Raw genomic sequence first — 7,274 nt, forward strand, 5'->3', positions numbered from 1 at the left:
TTTTTCCATATTCTCTCCTATTCCCCTGGATGCTTCCCTTGGTCTCCTTCACTGAGTTTTCTTCCTCTGCTTGCACAGAATAACCTCCAGGGTTCCTTCCTTTCTCCCTTCCTGCTCTGCCACTCTTGGGGCATATTCATCTCCAAACGTGGCTTCTGTTATCACCTCCCAGCTGTCTCTGGCCTAGACCAATCTGTTGAGACCTTGTATCCAACTGTGTGGTGGCCAGCTAGCTCCTCATAGGCCTTTGGGGCTCAACATGAACTCAGTATCAGCTTTACCCAAGCTGCTCCTGCCCCAGCATTTCCTCCTGTGGTGAACTACGCTACCATCCATCTGGTCACTCAAGCCAGGAATTTCCCTCCGTTTACCTTATGTACAGTTGATCACCATGTCTCATCTAACCCACCTTCCAGGCATTTCTGGACTCCCCTCTTCATTTCCACAGCCATTGCCTCAGTTTAGTCAGTGTCATTTCCCCAGGGTTGCTGCGATAGCCTCCCACGCTGTATTCCTATGCCCTGCATTCACTCTTTACCAGAGAAGTCTTTCTACAGCACACATCTAGTAGTGCTCGTCTGCTCAAAGCTTCCACTGTGAGTCCATCACCTTCAGAAGACTGCCTCAACTCTTGGGTCTTCCTGCTCACCTGTCCATCCACCTGTCTTACAGGTAACGAACCACAGGTACCCTTTGGTCCACCAACCCAACCTGCAGGTCACAGCAGGCCTCCATGCTTTTACCCACAGTTTCCCTTCTCCTAATTCCAACTGCTCCTTTAGATGGGATTCAAGTGTCACCTCCCCAGGAACATTTGCCCTGACCCCCATGCCCTGCCATCTTTATCAGAATCTGGGTCCTCCTCTTTGCATTTTAAGCAAAGCTCTTTCAGAGCAATTATCATACTACATAGAGAGAGCTGATTTACATAGCAGTTCCAGTGAAGTTTTGGTGAGAGGGGATGGAATCACAACATTTAGAGCAGGAAGGGTTCAACAACTTCATTTTACAGAGCCCAGAGAAGGGATGTTGAAAAGTTAATGCAGACATAGCTACTTAACAAAAATTGTCATTCAGGGTCAGACCAATGACTAAACAGCCCAGTGTTCCAGTGAGGTGAAATGGATTCCCTCGGTCACATAACTCATTAAGACAGAACTAGGCCAGACACGGTGACTCATACCTGTAATCCTAGCACTTTGGGAGGCCAAGGCAGGAGGATCACCTGAGGTCAGGAGTTCAAGATCAGTCTTGCCAACATGGTGAAACCCCACCTCTACTAAAAATACAAAAATTAGCCAGGCATGGTGGCAGGTAACTGTAATCCCAGCTACTCGGGAGACTGAAGCAGGAGGATTGCTTGAACCCAGAAGACAGAGGCTGCAGTGAGCCAAGATGGCGCCACTGCACTCCAGCCTGGGTGACAGAGCGAGCAAACAAACAAACAAACAAACAAACACACAAAGAAGACAGAACTAGAAGAGCCTGGGAACCTGGAGCTCAAGCTCACTGCTCCTACCATCACTGTGCTGCCCCCCGATGGAAAAGGTAGGCGTGTTCTCTAAAACCTCCTAAGTCCCTTAGAAACACATTATGGTCCTGTGCAAGGTGGTTCAGGCTGCTATAATAAAATACTTTAGACTGGGTAATTTATGAATAACAGAAACTTATTGCTTACAGTTCTGGAGGCTGGAAAGTCCAAGGTCAAGGTGCCAGCAGATTCAGTGTCTGATGAGAGCCCGTTTCTCACAGATGGCATGCTCTGTGTGTCCTCACATCATGGTAGGGCAAACACATGGCAAACAAACTCCCTGGGGCCTTTTGTATTAATATAAGGGCACTAATCACTCCCCCAGAGGCTCCAACTCTTAATACCATTACCTTGGGGGTTAGCTTTCAACATACGAATTTAGGGAGGTCACAAGCATTCAGACTCTAGCAGGCCCCGCCGTCCATAATTAGTTTTAACATTTGTCTTATCACATTTAGGTGATGAATATTCTTAGAGATAACAAATATCCTGAATTTACAAGTAACAGGAAAAAACATGGAAAATTATGAATGTCTGTTTTTGTCTGAAAGTTTATCCTTATATTGAAAAGAAATATGTTTTTCCCTAATTTGTACCCTTGGGTATAAATTCAAAACTATTCCCTTTTAAAATGTGATGGAGCTCTTAACTAAACACTGTTTGGTTTCAAAGATAACTTTCTTCTCATCATATCCTCCAGCTGCCTGCCATTTAGCTGAAGCTGTCTCTCAGTCTACATCTTGTCCTGTTTATCTCACGTGGTATGTGGCTGTTAAGAACAGTCTGCCTAACACCTCATTCTTTGTTCTAGAACGTGGTTATTTGTTGAGCATATAGTATGTCATGCATCTTTTTTTTAAAAGCATCTCTTAGCTTCTGATTGTTATAAACAAAGAATCTCTCCTTTTTTCTTTCTAGAAATGTTTTTTAATCACTCAAAAGAATTGCCATAATCCCTGACTTCAAATTGCTTCAAGTAATTGTGGAGATAAGACTTATACACAAATGTCTTGTCTGATTTTAAATCCTACACATGCAAATCTGGGGATTTCCTGTAGGGACAGGCGGAGTAGTGCTGCCGCGCAGGCGCCAGCTCCTCGTTTATTATGCAGTGATGTACAGCCCTCTAGTGGGTCTTTAATGCAACATAAAAAAACGAAGCTGAGGGCAATGAAGTATGGCTTTGTTCATTCATCCATTCATTTGATGTACAAGTGCTGGGTTTCTGCTTTGTTCCAGGCACATTTTAGGTGCTGGGAATACTGCAGTAAATCAAACAAACAGCAACAAAATCAGATACATTAGTTACTGGAGACTAAGAAGATGGAGAGGAGAACAAATTTGGGATGAAGATCAGGAACTTGATTTTTGGCACATTAAGTCTGGGATGCTCATTAATCTTCAAGTAGCTTCTTTTAAACATTAATTAGGTGCCGGATGCAGTGGCTCACACCTGTAATCCCAGTACTTTGGGAGGCCGAGGCGGGTGGTTCACTTGAGGTCAGGAGTTTGAGACCAGCCTGGTCAATATGGTGAAACCCTGTCTCTACTAAAAATACAAAAATTAGCCAGGCATGGTGGCCCGCACCTATAGTGCCAACTACTCGGGAGGCTGAGGCAGGAGAATCTGTTGAACTCGCGAGGCGGAGGTTGCAGTGAGCCGAGATGGCGCCACTGCACTCCAGCCTGGGTGACAGAGTGAGACTCTATCTCAAAAAAAAAAAAAAGAAAAGAAAAAGAAAAAGAAAATTAAAATTAAAATTAATCAGGCCAGGCGTGGTGGCTCACGCCTGAAATCTCAGCATTTTGGGAGGCCGAGAGGCTTGAGCCCGGGAGTTCAAGATAAGCCTAGGCAACTTAGTGAGACCTCATCTCTACAAAAAGTTAAAACAATTGGCTAGGCATGGTGGTGTGCACCGGTGATCCCAGCTAAGTCAGGAGGCTGAAGTGGGAGGATTGCTTTAAGCCCAGGAGGTTGAGACTGCAGTGAGCTGTGATCGTGCCACTGCACTCCAGCCTGGGCCATAGAGTGATACCCTGTCTCAAAAAATAATAATAATAGTAATCAGTGTCTCTATGGACATGTACAGAGTGCCTGTGGGAGAAAATGCAAGTGCAAATACTCTCTTATTTGAGATTTCACCAAATTTAAATGAAAACTGACAACATGAGCACAGTTAGCAAGAAAAGTGTGAAGACAGTGAATTAGACCATGGGTGTGGGGAGAGTGGTTATAGAGAAGTTCAAGGGTTGGCCCCACTCTTATAGAGTTGCTCATCTTCTTTCTCTGTTTAAATGGAATCATCTCAGTTCTTCGTTTCTTTTCTTCTTAATTCTTGCCACAATTTGTCACAGTGGAGTTTCTCTGTGTACTTAGGTTACATCCATCTCTTCCACCTACAGGACTATATGTCTGTCCTATTCACTGTGGTATCCTCAGCATCTGGCACCTGGCTGAGCCTCTATTTATACTTGTTGCAGGATGAATTTTCCATTTAATAAGGCAGATAAGATACATGCACATGAGAAGCTAGTAATATGGCCTAGTATAATTCTAAATGAGTAAAAACACAGTTGATTACTCTTAAGAGTAATTAGAAGATAGATCATAGTGGGTTGAAGTCAATCAGGAAAAATTTCAGAGAAGAAATTGGGCATGAGCTGAGACTTAAAGAATGGATGGAATATGAAGGAAAAAGGAAAGAAGTTATAGGGGAAAGGATGTTCCCTGTAACCTGTCCCTGTTTGACTCCCACATGCTTCTCATCTCCCAGTGTCTCTTTCTATTCTGGTGTCTAGTGGTCTCTGCTGGGCTGTCCTGCCCTCACTCATGATGCGGGCTAACTCTGGCCAAACTTTAGGGTTTGTCATGTGAGTGATTCCTATGCTACCCCCTTTTTTTTTTTTTTTTTTTTTTTTTTGAGACGGAGTCTCGCTCTGTCGCCCAGGCTGGAGTGCAGTGGCGCGATCTCGGCTCACTGCAAGCTCTGCCTCCCGGGTTCACGCCATTCTCCTGCCTCAGCCTCCCGAGTAACTGGGACTGCAGGTGCCTGCCACCACACCCAGCTAATTTTTTGTATTTTTAGTAGAGGCGGGGTTTCACCATGTTAGCCAGGATGGTCTCGATCTCCCGACCTCGTGATCCGCCCACTTCGGCCTCCCAAAGTGCTGGGATTACAGGCTTGAGCCACCGTGCCCGGCCTTTATTTTATTTTATTTTTTTGAGACAGGGTCTCGGTCTGTTGAGCAGGCTGGAGTGTAGTAGTGCGATCTTGGCTCACTGCAAACTCTGCCTCCCAAGTTCAAGCGATTCTCCTGCCTCAGCCACCCAAGTATCTGGGACTACAGACGTGCCACCACACCCAGCTATTTTTGTATTTTTAGTAGAGGCAGGGTTTCACCATATTGGCCACACCCAGCTAATTTTTGTATTTTTAGTAGAGGCGGGGTTTCACCATATTGGCCACGCTGGTCTTGAACTCCTGACCTCAGGTGATCCGCCTGCCTCGGCCTCCCAAAGGGCTGGGATTACAGGCATGAGACACCACACCCAGCCTCCTGTGCTACTCTTTATTATTGTCTTTGTGGCTCCACTGTCTTTTTTTAAATGAAAAGCCAGCATGTCAATACCTATCATACCTGGGCCATAGCAAGTGCTCAATAAATACTTGTTAAATGAGCATATGTGCGTAGGAGCCACATTCCATACTCTTGGGATGGCTCCTTCCCAGATATTTAGTCTCTGCCTAGAGCTGGGGCATTTGGCAATTGAGTACTTGAGCGCCCACTCAAAATCCTTGCATAATTATTAATAAGGGGCTTTCGCAGATTTTTATTTAACGAAGCTTTATTGCATGCCTTCTCTATTACAGGACTTATGCTGGCTATAAGCAGTTCGGAGTTCAGCTACTGTGAGAGCCATGTAAACAAATAATGATAAGTTTTGATTTATGTATAAAGTGGTCTATGAACACTGTAGATGGAGGATTGACTGTCCAAGTACGCCAGAGAGGCTTCTCAGATTACAGGAGAGAAAGTTGGAATTGAATCTTGAAGGACACGTTATGTCCTCTGGGCAGACATGACTGGAGTGGATAAGGGAGTGGAGTGGGTTGGACAGTATTCTAGACAAATGCAATCACAGGTGCAAAGATGATGGTGGTGGTGAGGAACTGAGAAAGTGTGCGTTTAGAGCAAAAGCAGAAGTGGCCAGAGAGAAGGTGCAGGACTGGATTTGGGGCAGGATAACCAAACAGCTCTTTTTTTTTTTTTTTTTTTTTTCTTGAGACGGAGTCTCACTCCGTCGCCTAGGCTGGAGTGCAATGGTGTGATCTCCACTCACTGCAACCTCTGCCACTCGGGTTCAAGCGATTCTTCTGCCTCAGCCTCCCGAGTAGCTGGGATTACAGGTGCCTGCCATCGCGTCTAATTTTTGTATTTTTAGTAGAGACGGGGTTCACCATGTTGGCCGGGCTGATCTTGAACTCCTGACCTCGTGATCCACCCGCCTTGACCTCCCAACGTGCTGGGATTACAGGTGTGAGCCACCATGCCCGGCCAGGGCTCTGTCTTATACAGTTTCATGTTGCTATAATAGGATGCCACAGACTGGACAATTTATAAACAATAGTTTATTTGGCTCACGGTTCTGGAAGCTAGGAAGTCCAAGATCAAGGGGTAGCATCTGGCAGCAGCCTTTTCTCTGGGTCAAAAAATAGCGGAAGGCATCACATGGTAAGAGAAACAGCAAGGGAAAGCCAAAACGCATTTTTATAACCAACCGGCTCTCAAGATAACCCACTCCTGTGATTACGTTAATCCATTCGTGAGGGCGTAGCCCTCATAACCCAATCAATTTAAAGGTCTCACCTCTTAACACTTTTGCATTAAGAATAAAGTTTCCAACACATGAACTTTGGGGGATACATTCAAACCACAGCAAGCTCTATGGATACCAATCTGTAAGAGGCACAAAAATAAAAAAAATGATGCTAATTAACACAGCCACTTGCAGTTCCTTACATAACTTTTGAAACCTAAATTGGTCCTATTCCCCTGAGGTAAGACAGTGCCCTTGAATGTTAATTTAAAAATTCTCCTGGTTGGCAATTCCAATTATCTTATGTTATATTCAGGGCATGTAATAAGTCCCTTATTTTTACATAAAGAGCTTTTAAATTCTTATTAATAGAAAATCAGGTGTCTTTTAATCCTTTGCTGAACAGATATTTAAAGAAAACTGGCCTGTTCATGCATTTCCAAATTATTAGCTTTCTGGTAATGTACATATTCCTCTAACAAGCCCTGGATGGAGGCCTCTAAGTCCTCCTTCCCCGGTAAATATGGGGCTGTTCATTTGGCTGGGTAAGCTGAGAACGTTGGTTTGTGTGGGTGCGTAAAAGAGAATCTGTGTTCAATGAAGTATTGTCAATAGGGTTAATTATGTATTTGGCACACATAAACGGGACAAGACGTGTAAAGTACTTGGTAGGAGAGCGACTGTATTTCTTCTTTTTTTTTTTTTTGGAGACTGGGTGTCACTGTGTCGCCCAGGCTGGAGTGCAGTGGCGCACGGCTCACTGTAACCTCTGCCTCCCGGGTTCAAGCAATTCCTCATGCCTCAGCCTCCCAAGAAGCTGGGATTACAGGCCTGCAACCCCATGCTCTGTTACTTTTTTTTTTTTTTTTTTTCATTTTTAGTAGAGACGGCGTTTCGCCATGTTGGCCAGGCTGGTCTTGAACT

This window comes from Pan troglodytes, chromosome 1 (assembly GCF_028858775.2).
Source record: "Pan troglodytes isolate AG18354 chromosome 1, NHGRI_mPanTro3-v2.0_pri, whole genome shotgun sequence".
Classification (NCBI taxonomy): domain Eukaryota; kingdom Metazoa; phylum Chordata; class Mammalia; order Primates; family Hominidae; genus Pan; species Pan troglodytes.